This window comes from Otolemur garnettii, unplaced genomic scaffold (genome assembly GCF_000181295.1).
Source record: "Otolemur garnettii isolate 467f Iridium unplaced genomic scaffold, OtoGar3 scaffold00085, whole genome shotgun sequence".
Classification (NCBI taxonomy): domain Eukaryota; kingdom Metazoa; phylum Chordata; class Mammalia; order Primates; family Galagidae; genus Otolemur; species Otolemur garnettii.
The window spans coordinates 3,080,824-3,102,197 of NW_003852480.1; the positions used below are offsets into that span (position 1 = coordinate 3,080,824).

Consider the following 21,374-nt stretch of genomic DNA (forward strand, 5'->3'; position numbering starts at 1 on the left):
AAAAAAAAAAAAAAACTACAATAGAAATTGTTATGTAATTTAATATTTCATCTAAAATTGCCCCATGCTATGAATGCTGAAGCCTGTTTTGTAATAAGGTAATAATATAATAACTTGAATTATTGTGCTTTTTTTTTTTTTTAGACTGTTGGCTTTTTTGAAAGGCTGAGAATTCTAATTTAGATATTAAAGATAGGCCCAAACTGTGTTTCTAAACTTGCATGTTGCTGTTTGGATTATTTGTTAGAGAAGGAGATCGTTTACCTAGGTTTTTGTGTTAACTCTCAGGGTATTTTTCTACTAGTTTATCAGTCATTTAAAAATCTGTTTGGAAGAAGAGAAAAATAGTATGCTATGCTTGATCGTTAAATACAGGAGACTCTTTTCTTTCTTTTCTTTCTTTTTTAAATTGTTGGGATTCATTGAGAGTACAAGAAACCAGGTTATCCTGATTGCATTTGTCAGGTAAAGTCCCTCTTATAATTGTGTCTTGTCCCAAAAGGCGTGTCACACACCGAGACCCCAATCCCCTCTCCCCACTCCCCTCTCCCCACCCTCTCTCCCTCTCTCTGCTCTTCCCTTCTCCCACCCCAGGAGACTCTTTGAATTTTGTCTATGGCCATAGTACCCTGAACCTGGATTTTTTCTTTTTTTTTTTTGAAATGAGGTCTCGCTATATGCCCAAGGCTGATCTGAAACTCTTGGGCTCAAGTGATCTCCTGTGTCAGCCTTCCAACTAGCTGGAATTAGAGGCATGTGCTACTGCACCTGGCTCTGAATTTTTTAATAGAATCAATTTTATCATAGAGGTCTCAAAGAAAGGAACTTTTAATTAATAACCATGTATATCATTATTTAATCATAAATAACATCTCCATTGTTCTGATAGTTTAAAAGTTTCTGTATATTTTATTAGGAGTAATTGCTAAGCAGTCTCTTCACTTACTATTTATGCTGTGCCCAGGGTATGGATGTAAGGTTGAAGGAAAAGGGAATCCCAGGTTAGCTGTAAGCCTAAGAATTTGGAAGATGCCAAGAGAATTGTAATTAATATTGGGAATCAAAGCAATTAGGGCAGAGAACTATACAGAGGGCAAAGGCTTCTGAAATATGGACCTTTAGGGTATAATTTACCAGGTTATGTTGGGCAGCAGGCTTGTAGTAGGCAAAATAATACATGAACTGCAAACAACTGGCAGTGCTCTGTCAGAGGGAGCTGCGGCACAGTGAAGGGCCACCAAAAATTGAGTCTGGTTCTGGGCCCTTTCCATGTTTGTGGGTTATCCTGTCTCATTCTACAATCGCTTTGGTAGAGTTCAAATTTTAGTCATATTTCCATGTTATTTCACATATTAATTGAAATTTGCGTTGAGTCTTACTGTGTGGTCTTTGTATTGAGTCCAAAGTATACAAAGGATGTGAGTGGGTCTGCCCTTGCTATTCTGTAACTTAATTTCTGCTCGGGTAGAAGGGGCAGTTGTATATGAAATGTGAAAAAATAACCCAGATGCCATCAAGCAGGTAATTTGTGTATATGTACACTGCCGTAGCAAAGACCATATGAATGCAAAATCATTTCAAGGATGGGGGGGTATTTTAATGCATGTGGGAGGTAAACTAGGGTGATCCCTAAGGAGGTAAGTTTTGAGTTGGGTTTTTGATTTAGATTGTTGGGAAGAAATCTGGACATAATAGAGAACATTGGTGATGGACAGAGATGGGATTGGGGGAAGGCAACCAAAACACAACCGACGCTTGAGCAAAGGCAAAAGAACAGGATCAGTTTACCTGGAATACAAGGGCAGTTAGGGGGTAAAACAGCTGCAGAGGCATTGGGAATAGCAGCATTAGTGAAAGGTCCAGTTTAAAAAGTCGCATAACTTGATCGGAAAGCCAGGACTGTTGGTAAACTAAATCTCAAGGAACACTGGCAGGAGGTTGGAATAAATGTGACTATCATTTATTTGCACCACATGGACTATGTCCATTTACAATTAGTGTTTCTTCTTCATTGATACCAAATATATCCATAATTTAAAAATTAAAATTGTGCCATGGTGCTCTTAGTAATCACATTTTAAATCAGAGCTGGCAGCTATAATGAGAATAAGTGGAGAAACAAGACATTTAGCTAATCAGTTCTGAGAGGCTGAAATACTATTCTCATTATGATTCACATGACAAACAATAAGCTACTTGAGTTTAAGAATCGCAGGCCTACTTTCTGCTAGCCAGCGCGACATGAGAAGTTAATTGCTCGCTCTGAGAGCTTGGTAATTTTTTTAAGCAATGAAAGAGGGAGAAACAGTGCATGAGTGGTTCTGTATTTAGATGGTAGGGACTGACGACAAGGTTAAATGTTCCTCATTTCATGTAAAGACCTGTATGGCATGAGAAGATCATATTCTTGAAAGAGTACACGTTTGACGTCAGTCATGTGGTGCTTTGTTGGGGATATCTTCAGCAGTGTGACATTTTAAAGGTAACTCACTAGGCCAGGCATGGTGGCTTATGTCTGTAATCTTAGCATTTTGGAAGGCTGAGGTAAGAGGGTCGTTTGAGACCAACCTGGGCAATAGCGAGACCCCGTCTCGTCTCTACAAAAAGTAAAATAAATAAATAACTTAGCTGAGTATGGAGGTATGTGCCTATAGTCTCATTTACTCAGGGGCTGAAGGATCCTTTGAGCCCAGGAGTTTAGAAGTCTGCAGTGTTCTCCAGCCTGGGCAACAGAGTAAGATCTGTTTCAAAAACAAAACAAACTAATTGCTAGTGAGTTATGTTACAGAGGATAACTTTATTGGATAATAAACATATGCAAAAGATGTAAAAAGAAGCGAAGAGTAGAATTTTGGTGGCAGTTGTGCATTAAAATACAATTTACCTTGAGGTATTGGCAAAATCACGACAGTAGGAGTGCATGTGAGCATGGAAGGAAGAGAGTGGTGATAGAAGAAGGACGCAAAAAAAAAAAAAACCTACAATCATCTTAAAACTGTTTGCATTGAGTTTTGAAAATAATACATTGGTCTTACATACCTTCCTTCCCACCATGGGAAGATACCTTACTTGTAATGGGATTAAATGAGATGGTACATAAACTTTTATTTAAGAGTTTTCTTTATATTAGGGGTGGCCCATGGGCCACACACTGATTTTGTGAGGACTTTTGTTGTATCTGTGGTGTCACATATCACAAAAAGTATGCAAGAACCTTTAGTTTTTGCTTGTTAGTATTTGTGTGTTTAATGTGTGGCCCAAGACAACTCTTACTCTTCCAATGTATAGCAGAGGAAAAAAGGTTGGACACCCCTGATTTATAGACAGCATTATTGGAAGTGTTTTTTTTTTTTTTTTTTTAAGACAGAGTTTCACTACGTTGCCCTGGGTAGAATGCTGTGACATCACAGCTCACTGCAACCTCAAACTCTTAGGCTTAAAGCAATTCTCTTGCCTCAGCCTCCCAAGTAGCTGGGACTATTGGCACCTGCCACAACACCCAGCTATTTTTTTGTTTTAGTTGTCATTGTTGTTCAGTAGGCCCCGGCTGGGTTCGAACCTGCCAGCCCTGGTGTATGTGGCTGGCGCCTCAATTGCTGAGCTACAAGGGCTGAGCCAGCCAGCTATTCTTTTTGTTGTTGGAGTTATCATTACTGTTTAGCTGGCCCAGGCCGGGTTTGAACCCACCAGCCTCAGTGCATGTGGCTGGCACCGTAACCACTGTGCCATGGGCGCCGAGCCAGAAGTTGGGTTTTCTTTTTTTTTTTCTTTAAAAAGCGTAATACCATAAGACTTTGTTTAATTCATATTCAGAACGGTCTAAAGTTAGTGGATTATGGCAGAGTTAGTAAGGGCTCGTAAGCTATGTAAGAACTTGGGTCTTGTCTTACACTGCCCTTTATTATCACACGATTTTTGCTGAAGCAGGCCCTTTAGTTAGTTAATGGAAAGAGTTGGCTAGGGAGTCATAGAAACATACTTCTATTTTAACTTCATAATATTCTATTTCATCTGTCTATAAACATACATGTATAACAACATATAACTAGACTAACATTTGTGTGTATGTGTCTAAATATGTACTTGTGTATATGTGTGTGTGCCTGTGTGTCGATCCATCCTCTAGGTCGGACGTGGCTGTGTTCCCCTCGGTCTTCTGTAGTTATTTACCCCACATCTAAAGTAGCAGCAGGTTTTAAGAATTGACATACCTGCAGTGAGTCTTACAAAGCATTCTAATTCATAGTTTAATAATTAAACAGAGTGAACGGTAAATATATTGTTCTTTTAAAATATTAATGTATAAAGACCTAATCATTACAAGATACAATGTCCCTACAACTTTATGTCTTAGGAGAATTATTTACCAAGAAGATAATCAAAAGTGATGAGCAAAATGACCAGAGCTGATTTCTAAAACTTGTCATTTGTTATGTCTTTGCAAGAGATTTTTTGACTCGATGCTTAATTAATACTGATGAACTTTTTTATCCTGACTTCTGACCTAAACTATTTACTTGCAATTCTTTATATGCTTATACTTCAAAATTTTTTTTTGCAGAGACAGGGTCTCACTGTATTGCCCAGGTTGGTCTTGAACTCCTGGGCTCAAGCAGTCCTTCTCAGCTTCTCAGAGTGCTGGGATTGCCAGCGTGAGCTACCACGCCCAGCCCATGCTTCTGGCTTATTCATTCATACTACAGATATTATTGAGTGCCCTGTATGTGCCTGTGTAGCTTTGTGCTAAACCAAAGATCCTGCTCATGTGTCCTCAAAACCATGAAGATGAAAAAATGTTTTGGGAAAGACTGAGGGGTTACTTTGTCCAAAGCTGCAGAGTCAGTAATGTGAGAACAGTGAGGTGACCTTGGGGTCAAACAACAGGGAAGTCACAAGTGACTGGAGACAGCCAGAGGAGTGGTGGACACACTGAGGAGACCGTGGGAAGGGAAGGACTAGGGAAAGAAAGAGAAAAGTTTATTCTATCAGGAAATTATATCGAGAAGAGGCCCAGGAAGATGAGGGGGTGGCTAGAGCTGTGAAATCAAGAAGTTGTTGTTTCTTTAAAACTGGGAGGTGCTAGTGCCGGTTTGTGTGTTGATGGAGGTGATCCAGGTAGCAGAGGTGTGTAGATGGCAGCGGGGATGGGGCTGGGGGAAGGAAGGTCCTTTGCAGATGGGAGTGGGGTTGGGGTATGGGGTATTCTACAGGCTCAGGATAAAAGATGTAGGTTGCTTGGTAGGTTTGGGAATTCAGTGGTGGCTGTTTAGAAGTTTTGAAGAAAGAGGTTGTGAAACAGTGTTGACTGCTCATTTGATGTTTGTGGTCATAGATTTGTGGTTTTGTTTAGTTTTTCAATCCTAGCAACTTTTAGCTGATGAGGGCAGGCGTGAAGAGTGATTGTGGTGTGCCTGAGCACACGGTGAAAGGACAGAAGGGTTCAGGAGTTTAGGGTGCATCTAGACCACCCGTGTGTTCACCTGGGTCTTCTCCAGATCCCTCAAATGCTAGGTTCCCTGTCTGGAATGAAACAAACATCTACAAGTCTATTTGTAGATCTTCTATTTTCCTGTCTCTAGTGGCTTGAATAAACTAGTTGTCACGTACTCTAGAAAGTTCTGTGAGTCTCTGTTTTGTCTTCTCTCCCCTGACAATTTTTTAAAGCAAATAACACTCCAGAGTTAGCAATGACAGTATCTATCAAATCAGGTGCCTCCCTCACCACTGCTGTTGCCTTCTCCACCTGTCTACTGTTAAAGCGGGCCCCCAAATGCCTTTGGTTCCTCTTCCACAGTGCCACCATCAGCATTGTTGAAAAGCATAGAATTTCTCGTGTTGATCTCTTACATAATGAGCTCAAATGACTTCACACTGCCAAACATAGAATCCCGACTCTTTAGTGAGGCATATGGGGCAGTTCAAAATACGTCTCAACCTACATCACTCCTGTGGTTTCCTCCAGCTCATGAAATCTCTGATCCAAGCGCACTTCTGTCCAGGTGGTTTTCTCTTCCTGAGTTGTACACCTTGTGGTTGCCACCTGCACCCCATCTCAACCTGTCCCCCTGTGAAATTCTTTTAGGAAGTCTACCTTACATTCCTATAAAGATTAATCATTCCATATCCATAGTAAGAGACTTTCGAGTGCATGGGCTGTGTTATTCATCTTTGTTTCCCCAGTACGTAGCAGGCATTTGAGTTTGTTGAATCCTGTTGCGTCAGGGTTATGTTTTTAATTTTCCCTATAAAAAAGGTTTAACAATATCAAACACTTCATCACTTATAAAGATTTTAATATTTAAGATTATAACATACTCCCTTTTAGAAAGAACTTTTTGATAACCTAACATTTATTTAGTGTTAGGTCGATACAGAGGCGAAGAATAATCAGGGAGGAAAAATGAGAGGATGGGAGGAGGGGTTTGGGGGTAAGCTCGTGAGAAGTCGATGCTGTTTTACCTGGGAGGGCTGCAAAAGATGGTCAAAAAGCAAACGATATCTTGCTGGATATTGGTTGCGTACTGTGTTAATTGCAGTTAGTTTTAGTTGCGTAAAACGATGGTATAAACACAGCAGGAGCAGAAGTTTTTCTCGTGTAGAAGAATCCTGGGGATGGATGCTCCAGGGTGGTAGGATGGTGGCTCCACCGTGTGAAGAGGTTACAGGCGTGTGCTAGCACGTGGCTTCCAGTATCAGTGTCAGTTCCTAGCACAGATGGCTGCCGGGCTCCAGCTGTCCTGTCTGCATTGGAAGCTAGGGCCAGGAGGTAGGGCACAAGAGCAAAAAGAGTTAGCTTTTCCGTCCAAGTCAGATTCCTTGAAGCAACATTTCTATTTATATCCTATTGTGCAGAATGTAGTCGTATGGCCGCTTCAGGCCACCCAGGATCCTGAGACACACAGCCCTTTACTCTGCAGTGTGATGTGCCCTGCTAAAAATAATAATACAAAAATACCCTTCTAAGGAGAAGGAGGAGAGTGGATATTGGAGCAGGCAGCTAGCCGTCTCTGTCATGCACCTGTGTTGTAGTTCGCTCCCACATCCTGGATGGTTCTCCTCAGCCCTGCGCTTACTCACGGTCTCCATCAGCTTAGCCACACTTCAGCTCTTACATCATCTATAATCACTATTCTACCTAAAGTTGATTCAAGTCCTGGTAATCCCATGATACATATCAGGCAAAGATTTATATTAAAGATTTCAAGAAAATACTAGAAGAGAGTTCCAACTAAGGTGAAGAAAATTCTGAAATAAATGTGCACTCCATTCGACTAGAGTTGATGATATTGAAGGGACAGTGTAGTTGTGCTTGATGTAAATATATCCAGTTGTGAATTCAAAATAAGATTCTTGTTCTCTAAATTAAAGGAGTAAAGTAAAATAGGTAAATAGTGACAATGAAATATAGTAAAATATTCTCCCCTCGGGTATAGCTGTACTTTCTGCCTCAGTATGAAATGTCTTCATCCTGGAAAGCTAACGTGATTCTTTGCATTATTTACATAGACTGTTCTTTCCCATTTTAAATCACGTTCTGTGATACCTGATGCACAGAGCAAAACTGTTCTCCAGAGAGGGAGTTCAATTGCTGGATCAAGTTGGGAATTTGGTTGCTATAACTACAGCATCACAGATGTGCTGTACATATAAATGCAGGCTTTTGTGGTCTTTGGAATACTGGCATTGGTAGTGTCTTAACACAGTAACAGTAAGTAGCCTCAGAGAAGATGATGGTGTTTTTGTGTGTATAGTTGATGCAGGATCACAGGTCATCTTGTGCTTGAAATAATGAGATCGGCATTTGTGATACTTGCTATGAACGAGCGTGTGATAGTTCACCCTTAGAGTCCCACTGATGTTTGAGTTTCTCCTGCAGAAATAAATATTATTATATTTCATAAAGTTTTTAAAGTCTGACTTGAATGTCAAATGAAATACAATGGTGTTTTTCTGTATAAAACGTTTGAATTGTTTTCACCGCTAGGTACAAAGGAGCACACAGCCCTTAGTCGGGCTGCAGGTATTTTTGGAGGAGGGATGGATGGTTGTGTAAATTACTGTTTAACTTACACGAATTCAAGGTATATCTTAAAATATATAGCAACAAAAATTCGTTTTTGTTTTAGGAAGCGTACTTTCTATGGTGGGGACACGAACAGAAAATAACAAGAGTAAGAATGTTGTTAGAAGAGAATGGAGAAATAAAGCAGATTAGCTCAGAGAAATTGGGATGTCCTTATAAAAATAAAAAGACTTCTCTGAATTATAGTTTGGAGAATTTCTGTATTTTATTATGAATTGAATTATATTAAAACAGCAAAATCATATATTGAAAGGTTATCGAGAGTGACTTCATTCTGTATTATGTACCCAGCTTAGTTTTTTCCCACATGCTGTAAACGGAGAGGATTAGTTGAAATAAGTAATAGCTTAGGTGTGTTTACTTTTTTAAAAACTACCTTCTTAATACTTGTTACTGAATACGTACATTGAAGTGTAAGTGTGGAATATTAAAAATACATTCTTAGCTGTTTCTTTTACTACATATTTATGGCTTTATAGGCATAACATAGTTTGCAATTAAATACAAAATTTCTGGTAGTAAATGTTTACGTAACTATAGAGATAAATGAATACTAAATAACTTCTTTTGGGTTCTGCTTTTACTTACTTTTTTCTAGTCAGATACTTCAGGATGAGTTTTACCTTACCTTTTGTTGGTGGCTTGCCTTTTTCATGTTTTATATCTATAAACTGGTTGGGGCAGTGGTGTATAATTTTGTTAAGATAACTTTGGTATTTTTCATACCTTTTCTGATAATTTAAAAAATTAGGGCAATGATCAAATTTGGCACTTTCCTATTTTTTTTTATTATTTTCTGGTTCATTAAAGTGAATTTTGAAACAGTCATTAAGTATTCAAATGATTCTATTTTGTACATAGAAAAAACTCCAATTAAGAGTATTCTATTTTGTTAGGGTAAATCAAATATATATAGAGAGAGAGAGAAAAAGAGAGAGAGAGAGTGTAAATCATATGTATTTCAGGATTTCAGTCACATAATTAAGTGACTGTTCCCTTCCTTTCTTGTCTTGGTAAGTTACGTGGTCTGAAGTAATAATTATTACTCAGAATCTTAAGACCATTTCAGTTTTCCACTTTATCACCTAATCTTGAATTTTAACAATGTTAGAGACACAGACCAATAGTTGTCTATGAATAAGGTATTCCAGGCTTTGTAACCGTTTTCCCATTTAAATGATTTTTTAAACACCTGTACATATACTTAATTTTGTGTTTGGAAGCATCACTGTGGCTAACTGGATTGTTTTCCCATTGATTATCTAGGTCAGAACATAAAGTAATTACAGTCTTTCAAATAAAGTAAAGAAAAATCTGCCTGTTACTACTCAAGCACAAGAAGTATGAATTTTGATTTTCCTCAGAGTGAGCTTTTGGGACAGTATGTAGGAAAGATGTTAACGTCCTGGTGTTGTTTGGCAGTAAAGACGGCTGGAAGATGACACAGCTGTGGAGGGCTGTGAAAGGCAGTCAGCAGGTGGAAGTTGTCACACTGGACGAGAGTTGTTAGAGTCACCTGGTTTAGGAGGGGTCAAACCATGAGTCCTGAGATCCTCATTTTAAAAGCATATAGGCATGTGGTTAATCGGGTTCGAACTGAAAGGCTGGACTAATGACTTTGTAATAGTCGTGGTAGAATGAGAAGATCCCTGAAGACCTGGTAAAGGTGAGACCAGAGACAGGAACCTTTTCTCAGGGGTCTCGGTGAGCCCTGGCTCAGGGCCTGACTAGATTTCCACGGAAATAGAAGTTTCTGGTCATGTGTGATGAGAGTAATTTAGAAGGGCTCATTGGCGGAATTAGTGACTGAAGGTTACAGCTAAGGGAGAAGGAAGGAGTAAGATAACAGTTCTAATGCTTTGAATTTGGATGTGTAGAGTGATGCCTTTGACAGCTGTAACCAAATCTGGAAGGGATGAGGTGGGAGGATATCAGAGTTGAAATGAAGGTAGGTACTTGATTTTCGTCATTTTAATGCACAGATGGGACCTGCAGGGAATATAAAGAGATAACCTGGGCGTTAGATCACCTGAAAAAGTTGGAGATATAGGGTAAGGTAGGTGAGGGATTGGGTAAATAGGGAGAATACAGACGGAAAAGAGGGATATTATAGCTATGTTAGAAGGTAGCAGGGACAGACTTGGACACCTTATGATCTCGTGCCCTGCCTTAGCAAGCCAGGCAGCATGTTGTCAATCCTTACATAAAGTGGGTGCCACATTTCTTAAATCTCATTCAATTTTGTAAATAAGGCAGTATTAACCTTTCAAAAAGCATTAATTTAAAAATGGCAATTTGAGCTGGGTATTGTGGCTTATGACTATAATCTTAGCACTCCGAGAGGATGAGGTGAGTGGATTGCCTGAGCTCAGGAGTTCAAGACCAGTCTGAGCAAAAGTGAGACCCCCATTTCTAAAACTGGCCGGGCATTGTGACAGATCCCTGTAGTTCCAGCTACTCGGGAGGCTGAGGCAAGAGAATCATTTGATCCCAAGAGTTTGAGGTTGCTGTGAGCTGTGACGCCATGGTACTCTACTGAGGGTGACCAAGTGTGACTCTGTCTCAGAAAATAAAAAATTAAAAAAAAATGTCATTTGAATTGCTTCCTTTTTTTTTTTTCCTCCTTTATGGACATCTATTTGTGTGGATGTGTTTTTATGGTTTCTTGGATACCCAGGAGTGGAGTTGATGGAGAGTATGGAACCTTGCTTTCCATAGTGGTTGTGACATTTTACATTTACACTAGCAGTTCCTAAGATTTCTGTTTGCTTCCTGCCTTTTCCAGCACTTGGTATTGTCAGTCTTTTTCAGCTTAGCTATCCTGGGAGATAACATTTATAGGCACCCACCATGATGCCCAGCTAATTTTTCTATTTTTAGTAGAGACTCGGTCTCGCTCTTATTCAGGCTGATCTCAAACTCCTTAGCTCAAGGGATCCTCCCTCTTCAGCCTCCCAGAGTGCTGAGATTACAGGCATGAGCCACTGCAGCTGGCCTGAAGAGTATTTTTTTTAATCCATCAAATTACCTTGACACAATTTTTTAACACTTAATGATTTAATTGCATAAAATATTTAATTATAAAAAATTTGTTCAGATCTACTTATGGAATCTCTCTTGTGTCATTGCTCTGTATGTCAGTTCCTGCACCAATCCTACCCTGTCTTCATTGGTGTGGCTTTAGAGTAAATGTTGAAATCATGTAGTATAAATTTCTAACTTTGTTCTTCTTTACCAGAATTACTTTTTCCTATGTCTTTACCTTTTCATATAAATTTTAGAATTACTTTATCAGAGTCAAAAAATGTTCATTAGGCCCTGAGCACAGTGACATGTGTCTGTAGTCCCAGCTACTTGGAAGGCTGAGGAGGGAGCATTGCTTGGGCAATCCAGACCAGCCTGGGTAGTATACTAAGATTTTTGTCTCAGGAAAAAAACAAAAACAAACAAAAAAAAACGGTTAAAATGTTTGTTAGGATTTGGTTGCATTTTCACTGAATCTGTGTAGACATAGATCACCAGTTTAACAACACTGAGCTTTCCTGATCACGTACTTTCTCCGTTTAAGTCTTCTAGAATTTCCCTTTGCACGGTTAAGTTCCTTTTGGTAGCTTTTAGAATATAGATCTCTTATATCCTTTATTAAATTTATTCCTAAGTATTTTATGTTTTGATGATAAAGAATAGGTTTTTTATCACATTAATCTATGAGGGAAGTTTCTGAAACAGAGGCTATCTAATATTGCCAGGATCAGTTACTAGTAGAATTAGAAGGAAGAGTCTTACCTACGAAGCAAGTATGGCTCCTGTAAAAAGTCCACATTTAATTCAGGTGAATTAAATAAACTGGCATTTTTTTAGCTTGATGTCTTTGTAAGAGATTATGTATGTGTATGAATTGATGCTTTTCCTTTCTTGGAAATCTTTTCTTTCAGCTTCCAAGAATTATGAATATAGTATTATTCATGTGACCTGAAGTTTTGTTTAGGTTTGATCTTATAAAGATGTGCCTATGGCTCAGTGGTTAGAGCGCTGGCCACATACACTGGAGCTGGCTGGTTTGAACCCAACCCAGGGCTTGCCAAACAACAAAAAATACCCGGGCGTTGTGACAGGTCCTTGTAGTCCCAGCTACTTGGGAGGCTGAGTCAAGAACATAGTGAGACTCAATCTCTTAAAAAAAAAAAAAAAAGGTGTTCCTATTATTTCAACTTCTTCTATGGTAAATGCCAGATTTTGGGGAGCCTGGGGGCTAAGTATTGATGCTACTCATGTAAGCCTTTAAATCAGTGGTTCTCAACCTTCTTAATGCCGCAACCCTTTAGTATAGTTCCTCATGTTGTGGTGACCCCCACCCATAAAATTATTTTCGTATAGTTGGGGGTCACCACAACATGAGGAACAGTATTAAAGGGTTGCAGCATTAGGAAGGTTGAGAACCACTGCTTTAAATAATACTAGACATTTGGTTGCCATTCTTTAGATCTTCTTTGATTCTTGAGATCAGTTCCGGTTTTTACTAGCTTAGGACCAGCAATCGGAATCATGTATTATTAATTCACCTGCTGTTTTTCTCATTAATAGATCAGTTCAGTTATTTCTTAATAATTGTTTCTTCTGCTCATTTAATGAATTTTATAAAAATTAGGTCACTTAAGGTATTATTGCTAAGCTTCCTTGTCAGTTCACCTTGTACGTTTTGCACATCAAAATGGTGAACATTTAACAGAGGCACAGGTCTGCATGCTGAAGGAAACAGCCGTTATGGGCCATAACTTTTACACACACTGATCAGCTGCCATTTGTGTACAAAGCACTGTGATCAGCAGAGACCTGTTTGTGCCACTGTGTAGACTGATAGCAGCGGATCAATTTAGCTGAGCTGTTCTCCAGCAGTTTGGTCACGAGGACATAGACACTACCAAAGTGTAGTCACCACACCACTGATCTGTGCTGGTGTAGATTGTGGCAAGAGAGAAAATCTGCTTCTCTCTTCACCCCAATACAGCTGAGGTAAGAGCCACCCTTTTTTTTTTTTTTTCCCCTCTTGAAAATACAAACAGGAGCAAAAGCAGCCTCTTAACTTTTCCCATGCTGTTTGTTTTGATTTACATTTATTCTAGTCTTTTCCATGACAGTTCTTCAGGCTAAGTATACAGTTCTGCATCCCTTTGGTAGAGAGCAAGCAGTACAGCTTGGGTAAATTTTAACAGCAGAATTGCAGTGGGAGCACGACTAAGCGTTTGACCTTGAGGACTCAGAGCAGACATGGCAGATTTCCCTACTTGCCCATGACTTATAAAGAGAGCCGGTAATGAATTAATAGAAATTGATAAAGAGTGTCTGTCAGACAGCCGCTGAGGTCATGAGGCTGGTATGCGGAAGGAGTGCCCCTACGACACACGAAACACATGACTGCAGCCAGGAGAGGTGGGTGGGTCATAAAGCAGGAAATCAGCCTGTACAAGGAATGTTGGCTCCCCATACAGGCTCCCGCCCTGCGCTGCTCCCTGGGAGAAAACGCACAGGGAAACGGGAGTGCCCAGTGCTGCAGAGAACAGAGCTCCCATTCAAGGGCAGCTCTATTGCTGTCACTGGTGCTTCAGAGATGCTGAAGACAGTGCAGGTTAGATTTTTTTTTAAAGGAATTAAAATATTAATAGCATAAACATCAAATGTTGGTGCTTCTATAGCTGAACAGACAAGAAACTACTGAGGAGTGAACAGAGGGCAGGGAATGTGGCGACGAGGCCTTCACTTGTAATTTTTTTCTTGTACTCTATTTTTATAAGGCAAAGTTAAATGTGGAGAGATTCACTCTGTAGAGAAGCAAACCTGTTTGTGTGGATTGATGCTTGTTGGAATATTTCTAAATGAGTTTTGAAAGAGATTTAGATATTTAAGTGTATGTTTAGTTTTCCAGATACTCCCAAAATACGAGCTGCTTAAGGCCCATGGTTTAGAAACAGTTTGTAATTTACACAGGCACACACGTAATTTACACATGCACTTTGTGTATGATTTTGTTTTTAAATAGCTGTGACCTTTTTCTGGTCAAACTAATGAGTAAGTGAAGTTAAAATATTAAAAAGAGATTAAATTTTTACAACAAGTAAAAAGATTTTTAAAACAAGTCTTTCAACCCAATTTTTACAACAAGTCTTTCTACCCAATTTTCTTCTATACTTCTATTAAAATTTATGCTTTTACTTTCTATTGATCTTGAGGATGGGAATTGATGACATTAGCAGTTACTTGGTAGATTCCCCCTCCTCCTTCCCCCAATTTAATTGCTACTCTATTGTCTGAAGACAGTGTTACATGAATGTGTTTTTGTTAAGTTCTAAACAAATAAATTGGTTTGGGTTTAAGAATATCAGTCTAGTCAGTTACTTAGTTTTTTAGAAGGAGAATAAAATTTAGTAGCTGCCTGTCGTTTTCTGGAAAAACAAGAGCGTGAAAAATTGGTATCTTAGAGTTTTACATTTTAGTTCATCTTTGAAATTAAGATTACCCACCAGTGTAATCCCAGATTGATTTCTGTGTATTCCCTTGCTGGGTATAGCCTGACATGAATCAGTTTACATTCCAATACGAGAAACTGCATTCCACTGAGAAGTTCTGACGTACAAGAATGTGGAGGCCCATACAAAGGGCCAGATTAGGGACACTGACAGAAGAGGCTTCTGTGCTCAGCGACAGCCTTTCTTGGAAAAGTCATACGAGTAGACGTACTCTTGACTCATCTTGGGTGGAGAAAATGTGGTCGCAGAAACTCAGGACAGCTTGGCTTTATAACACCTACAATATCCTGCCAAACGTTTCATTACCTGTGGGTATTTATGAAAACTAGGTAAGACTTTATATTCTCAAGCATTCGTTCTGGCTGTGAGTCTAGAACTTGAAGGAAAGCTTAGCAGGCTATTAAAATTTTTCTCTATTTTATATTATGTGAAAGATTGATTAGTAATTTTTTATCCCCTATTTTTGGTATTTCAAAGCCATTTCCATGTGTAAAAATATTTAGCTTCTTTCAGTTTCAGGAACAGTTTTTAATTCTTAATTTTGAAATTGTTGTATACAAAGCTTTAGCAAAGAATTTAATGGAAATGATAATAGGGATTGTTAAACTATTTTGGACTAACTATTCCTTAATCCCACTGAGGGAGTGATAACATTTAGGAATAATCCCGGTTTTAAAATTGTCACTTAAAAAAATTGAGATAGTAATAATCTGCTTTTTAATACTACAGGTTGTCTTTTCATTAATCATTTACTAGTGAGCAATATGGAAAAAATATGTATACCTGTTGTATACAACAGAGAACCAATAAATTGACTCAGAGCCTGCATTACTCTGAGTTGTCATCTTGTGGTTGTTTGATATGTGCTAATCGGAAGGACATTCTGAAATTATATTGAGATTGAATAGTTGAAAGCCAGGCTGTGCAGTATTTATACAGAACAATTCAGAAATCTTTAAAATAGATGATAATGGTTAAATTTTTGTACTGCATAGAACCAGAAGATTATTGGCATTCTTCAAACTTATGTACCATGTTTTAAGGGGAGCGACAGGAGAGAGGGGAACTCCTCCCTCCCAATACCCGGCTTCTGACTATACAGCCTCTTGTCAAAGCCTGTATCTAGTTGGAGAAAGTCTAACATATTTTTAAATATTCAGGCTAAGACTCACTGATAACTGTTACCTGTATCTTTCTTGTTTTCAAAAGTAGCTTTTATGTGTATGTGTTAACATTTGTGTCTTTTACACAGTATAGTTGCATACACAGATTGAAACTACTAGAAGACTGGGACGACTTTTTAAAGATATATTAATTCACAGTTAAAAATTAAGCTACATAGCTTTAAGAATTAAGGAGTCTGCAAATTTAAAATATCTTTGTTTATCTCACCATTTCAAGGCAGCCAGTATCGTATTAGTTGAAGTTCTGGCGGTAGCTGCCTGAAGAGATTTGGTCTTTATAGATTTGACATTTAGATCCTTTCACTATTCCAGGGTAACCCTAAAGCTCTTGAATCGTCATTTGTAATTTTGCTGAAGTTGAACTGCCTTCTGAATTACAAACGCTGATCTGTCGTTTTCACTCAACGAGCTAGGGAGCGAGCCCAGCCATTGAGAATTCACCTCTCAATGAAACTCACATTGCACACTGGGTTATAGCAGTTTGTATCCTCATCTTTCATACAGTATCCTACTTAAGAATAGATACTATATTTAGTGAGCTTTGAAAATAGTCTTGTATTGGTTACTGAATTTATATTGGTCACATCCATTTTGTTATGTGTCCAGTAAGCATTTAAAAGAGGAATAAGTAGCAAAACGATATGCAGAGAGGGTACCAACGAAATGTGTACACATCCTAAGAGAAAAGGCAGTCTTACTCATGCCTGTGGCATGCTGGTGTTCATTAGATTAACATCGTCTTTGGGTGATGGTCACATTACATGTTGCTATTGTAATTCAAAAGTAGTACATAGATAACATCTCTTAAAGTGTGTACATATGTACACTTTTTGGTACCCCCAGTATATGTGGGAAAATGCATTATATATGACATATAGTTATGTACTGCATAACAGTATTTAAATTAATAGCAGACCACATGCAGCACTGGTCCCATATGATTATATCCTTTTTTTTGAACCAGGATCTAACTCTTTCACCCTGGGTAGACTGCAGTGGCATCATGATAGCTCACAGCAACCTCAGATTCGTGAAATTAAGTGATCCTCCTGCTTCAGCCTCCTGAGTAGCTGGAACTACAGGCATGAGCTGCAGTGCCTGACTTATTTTTCTATTTTTAGTAGAGATTGAGGTCTCGCTCAGGTTGGTCTCAACCTCTTGAGCTCAAGCAATCTTCCTGGCTCAGCCTCCCAGAGTGCCGGGATTACAGGCCTGAGCCACTGTGCTGAGCCATAATTTTGTATTTTTGACTATGCCTTTTTTATGTTTAGACATGTTTAGATACACAAATGCTTACCAAATTGTGTTGTAATACAATTGCTCCCAGGATTCAGTATAGTAACACGCTGTAGAGATGTGCAGTAGGTCATACCACATAGCTTAGGTCTGCAAAAGGCCTATGAGGATATTCTGTGATGTTTGCACAACAAAATTACCTAGCAATGCATTTCTCAGAATGTCCATTGTTAAGCAATACAGCAATACATATATAATTTTTCACATGTTACTTTGCATGTTATTCACATGTTACTTGCTACATAAATATATATCATTTCTCACATACAATTTATATGTGAACTTAAATTTGAAGAGAAGTTTCTCACATAAATAATACATGTGAGAAATAATATCTATTTTGTATATATGTTAGATAAAGAAGAAGGAAGAACTTCAAATAGATGGCCTGAATACAGAAAAAATGAGATTAATGAAATAAATAAATGAAAGAAAAATGTAGGGACAGTTGACTCTTTAGAACTCCTGATTTAAAATACAGGCTCATTCAAATTAATGAAATAAATAAATGAAAGAAAAATGTAGGGACAGTTGACTCTTTAGAACTCCTGATTTAAAATACAGGCTGAATATTCCTAATCCAGAAATCTGAAGTCCAGAATACTCCAAAACTTGAAGTCTTTTGAACACTGATGCTTAAAGGAAGTCTTTATTGGAGCATTTTGGATTTCGGATTTCCAGATTAGGGATGACCACTGGGAGATACAAGGCAAATATTCCCAAATCCACACGGCTCCTGGGTCCCAAGCATACGGGTTACTCAGCCTGGACTTGGGTGGTATTTGTTTACCTTCTCCTCATTTCTTAATTCCTTCACCTACAACCTCCGTCATTTCATTGCTCAATTACCATGGGAAAGAGACTAAATGTACAAGATTATCAGTCATGCAACTTTACCTTTGTTCCTAAAATATCCCAAACACAGTTCTTTTTTTTTGGAGACAGTCTCAGTATGTCACCCTCGGTAGAGTGCTGTGGCGTCACAGTAACCTCAAACTCTTGGGCTTAAGTGATTCTGTTGCCTCAGCCTCCCAAGTAGTTGGCACAGTTCCTACTTTTTAAAAATTCCAGTCTCCGCTGGACGTGGTGGCTCACGCCTATAATCTCAGCCCTTTGGGAGGCCTAGGTAGGTGGATTGCCTGAGCTCATGAGTTTGAGACCAGCCTGAGCAAGAGCAAAACCCCATCTCTAAAAACAGCCAGGTGTTGTGGTGGGCCCCTGTAGTCTACCGAGGGCAATGAAATGAAATTCTGTCTCAAAATAGTAATAATAATAATGCAGTCTCAAAGTTTTGCCAAGAAAAGCACAGCCACTGAAATAAGTGCTCATATGTATTCTTGTTTCTTTAGCTTATTTTTTAAAATTGTGGTAAAACATAAATAACATAAAATATTATTTTAACTATTTTTAAATGTATGATTACATTTATGTATGTGATTCAGTGTTATTAATTATATTCACACTATTTTGCAAACACCACCACTACCTATTTCCAAATCCGTTCTGTAACCCCAAATGAAAACTCACCAGCCAGTAAGCTCCCCTCCCCCCTTGTTAATCTCCAATCCACATCTCTGTGAATTTACCTGTTGTAGATATTTCATCTAAGTGGAATCATACGATGCTTTTGTGATGGGCTTGTTGCCTTCTGCATGATGTTTTCCAGGTTCATCCAGGATGGAGCGTGTATCAGAACTTCATTTCTTTTTGTGGCTGAATACGATATATGAAATATATATATACACCCCACTTTGCTCATCAATTCATCTGTTAATGGACATGGGTTTCCTTCACATTTTGCTATGGTGAATAATGTTGTGTACAAATGCCTGTGTGAACCCCTGTTTTCATTTGTTTTGGGTATTTACCTAGGGGTGGAATCGCTGGGTCATATGTTTAGCTTTTTGAGGGGGTGCAAAACCGTTTTCCACAGTAGCTGTGCCATTTTATATGCCCCCTAACAACAACGTGCAAGAGTTTCAAGTTCCACATCCTCTTTCTTCTACTTGTTTAGAAAAATAAAATAGGATAAAATTGTACCCACCCTGGTATCTCTTTCATTTGTAATTTCAGGTGTGAAATGTTATACATCTTATTTTCCTAAAGACTGAAAATGCTGGTTAACTTTTTATGTGTTTTTGGCCCTTTTTGTACCTTCTCTGGATAAAGACCTATTTAAGCGCTTTGTCATTTTTGAATTGGGTTGTCTTTTTGTTGCTCAGGAGTTCTTTATGTATTCTGAATTTTATTTAAGTCCATATCAGATACATGATTTGCAAATATTTTCTCCCATTCTGAAGGTTGTCTTCAGTTTCTTGATAAGTTTAAAACATTTTCTTAACTTAGGAAATCTGGTTTATCTATCCTTTCTCCTGCGGATTATGCTTTTGCTGTAAGCCTAAGAATCCATTGCTAAATCCAAGGTAATGAAGATTTAGTCCTAAGTTTTTCTCTAGAAGTTTTATGGTTTTGGGTCTTATATTTAAGTCATTGATTCATTTTGATTTAATTTTTGTATATGGCATGAGGTAGGTGTCCAGGTCTTATATTTAAGTCATAGATTCATTTTGATTTAATTTTTGTATATGACATGAGCTAGGTATCCAATTTCATTCTTTGTCATGTGGAAATCTAGTCATCTCAGCATCAGTGGTTGAAAAGACTTCTTAACCTACTGAACAGACTTGGAACTAACTATCTCTCTTTCTCTCTCTCTCCTCTTTCTCTCTTTTTTTTTCTTTCTGTGGCCCTGAGTAGACTGTGGCCTCACAGCAACCCCAGACTCTTGGGCTTAAGCGATTCTCTTGCCTCAGCCTCCCAAGTAGCTGGGACTACAGGCGCCCCCACAACGCCCAGCTATTGTTTTGTTTTTGGTTTTTTTTTTTTTTTTGGTTGCAGTTGTCATTGTTGTTTAGGGGCGGGTTCAAACCGGCCAGCCCGGGTGTCTGTGGTTGCGCCTGCCCACTGAGCTACGGGCGCCGCCCACTGACCTGGAACTCTGGTGGGGAATCAACTGACCCTCTTTCCCTCCGGCCGCGCGGATACCCGTCGGTCGGGCGAGCAGCCGCAGCTCGGCCGCCCTGGGCTTCTTTGGTTGGTCTGCAGCTGCTGGTGATGATGGCGCCGTCGCCGTGGAAGGGGCTAGTGGGCGCCGGCCTCTTCGCCCTGGCCCACGCCGCCTTTTCCGCGGCTCAGCATCGCTCTTACATGCGATTAACAGAAAAGGAGGATGAGTCGCTGCCAGTGGATATCGTGCTTCAGACGCTTCTGGCCTTTGCAGTTACCTGTTACGGTATAGTTCGTATTGCAGGGGAGTTTAAAGACGTGGATGCCACTTCAGAACTAAAAAATAAGACATTTGATACAGTAAGGAATCGCCCATCCTTTTGTGTATTTAATCATCGTGGCCAAGTACTGCCCCGGCCTTCGGATAAATCAGATTCTTCAAACCAAGACGCCTTGTCCTCTAACACATCATCGAAGTTACGCAAACTCGAATCACTGCGTCGTTAAGATTTTTACAAATTATAACAACAGGACAGGACACAGAGCTGGAATATTGGAGTTCGGGGTATAAAGCACCCCCCCCGTCGGTATTTATACTGATTTTTCAGACCTAATTAAAAAAAAAAAACAAACAAAACTATGACACTTATTTATATACAGTTAATCAAGTAATTAATGGAGTTTACATTATCCATGAAATGAGTTTTTGGTATATCACATAGAGAATTTTTTTTCATTTAAATCGAATTTATGTCTTTTGTTAAACTCACTGTTTTGAGCACATTTTCTTAGAAAATGTTCGGTTTTTGCGATTATTTCTTAGATTTTCTTTTTTCCTTTTGCACTACAGTTTTTGGAATTCTTTACACTGTGTGACTACTGCATTTTATGGTATGAATTGTAGCAAAATGGTCTTGTCTTATCAACATACGGAATTTCCCTAATGAGACCAAAATGGTGATTTATCAGTTTATCTTGTATCTCCCTGAAAAGTGGCTCTGCTTCAGCAGATGCTTGCCAGCTTTTGATTTATCCATGACTTCTCACCCTACCCCGCTCCTATATAAATTCTAACATCAGCTGTCCTGTTTCAGTACTTCTGAGGGTCTGTAAGGGAGCAATTTGTGTCAGAAATTCTTGGTCATAACAGATATACTTCACAAGCTCAACTTGGTGTAAAGCTACATGTGTTCTCTTCATTTAGCTATAAAATTTTTCTCTAATTGATTATGTAGTATAAAAATAGTGGGAGATAAACCAAAAAGACCATTTGTGATTTCA

General features: G+C 38.8%; 1 protein-coding gene and 1 pseudogene across 9 annotated transcripts in view; both read left to right on the forward strand.

Annotated features, from left to right (window-relative positions):
* RAPGEF2 (Rap guanine nucleotide exchange factor 2) overlaps positions 1 to 21,374 on the forward strand; it is a 291,756-nt gene that overhangs the window by 133,858 nt on the left and 136,524 nt on the right. The window contains exon 1 of one of the 9 annotated variants that reach the window (XM_023516034.1): positions 12,712 to 13,096. The exons of 6 other annotated variants lie outside the window; for them this stretch is intronic. The gene's annotated coding sequence lies outside the window, so the exon portion shown is untranslated. Of the gene's footprint in view, positions 1 to 12,711; positions 13,097 to 13,117; positions 13,710 to 21,374 lie in introns of those variants that run through there. 2 more of the 9 variants (XM_023516036.1, XM_023516035.1) reach the window with 2 other exon arrangements.
* On the forward strand, positions 20,190 to 20,678 carry LOC100948735 (annotated as a pseudogene).